The sequence below is a fragment of the Pteropus vampyrus genome, unplaced genomic scaffold (genome assembly GCF_000151845.1).
Source record: "Pteropus vampyrus isolate Shadow unplaced genomic scaffold, Pvam_2.0 Scaffold1503, whole genome shotgun sequence".
In the NCBI taxonomy this organism is placed as follows: Eukaryota; Metazoa; Chordata; class Mammalia; order Chiroptera; family Pteropodidae; genus Pteropus; species Pteropus vampyrus.
The window spans coordinates 1-1,229 of record NW_011890284.1 but is presented as its reverse complement, the minus strand read 5'-3'; the positions used below and the strand labels follow the sequence as shown (position 1 = coordinate 1,229).

The window sequence follows — 1,229 nt, the reverse complement described above, 5'->3', positions numbered from 1 at the left end:
TTCTGCAAGTCTACTGCCATACCACCCTGAACGTACCTGATCTCATCTGATCTCGGAAGCTAAGGAGGGTCGAGCCTGCTTAGTGCTTGGATGGGACACCACCTACGAATACCAGGTGCTGTAGGCATTACAATAAATAAATAAATAAAAATAAATGAAAAGCTTCTGCACAGCAAAAGAAACCGTCAACAAGGAGGAGACAACCACACAAATGGGAAAATATATTTGCAAGCAACACCTCTGATAAGGGCCTAATATCCAAAATAATAAAGAACTTATACAACTCAATAACAACAAAAAAACGAACGATCAAATAAAAAAAAAATGGGCTGAGGACCCGAACAGACATTTCTCCCTAGAGTACATACAAATGGCCAAAAAATATATGAAAAGATGCTCAACATCGCTAGCTATTAGGGAAATGCAAAACCACAATGAGATACCATCTCATACCTGTTAGAATAGCTATAATCAACAGGACATGTAATAATAAATGTTGGAGAGGATGTGGAGAAAAAGGAACCCTCATACACTGCTGGTGGGACTGCAAATTGGTACAGCCAGTATGGAAAACAGCATGGAGGTTCCTCAAAAAACTAAGAATTGATCTACCATATAATCCGGCACTCCCTCTACAGGGTATTTACCCCAAATTCGTGAAAACCCATATCTGAAAAGATATTTGCACAACAATTTTCATAGCAGCATTATTCACGGTGGCCAGGACAAGGAAGCAACTGAAGTGATCTGTGATAGATGATTGGCTAAAGAAGCTTTGGTACATATATACAATGGAATATTACTCAGCCATAAGAAGAGATGAAATACTGCCATTTGCCACAACATGGATGCACCTGGAGATAATCATGCTAAACGAAATAAGTCAGACAGAAAAAGTTTAAAATCACAAAATATCACTTATATGTGAGATATAAACCTAAAAGCAACAAACAAACAGGACAAACAGAGACTCATGGACATGAACAATAGACAAGTAGTTACCAGAGTGTCAAATACGTGGTGACAGAAAGAAATCTAACTATGAGAGGTGAACATACAATGTAAATATATACATGCCTTACTGTTAAAATGTTCAGCTGAAACTTACCAGATTTCATTAATCAATGCACCATAAAAATTAAGTAAATAAATAAAAACAATAGAGATATTGAAAAGAAAAGAACTGGAAAATGCACAAACACATGGAGAGTAAATAGTATGCTACTGAA

The 1,229-nt window shown here is 36.6% G+C and overlaps 1 pseudogene; it reads left to right on the top strand.

Annotated features, from left to right (window-relative positions):
- Window positions 1-8: 8 nt before the first annotated feature.
- On the top strand, window positions 9-127 carry LOC111734504 (annotated as a pseudogene).
- The last annotated feature ends 1,102 nt before the right edge of the window (window positions 128-1,229 follow it).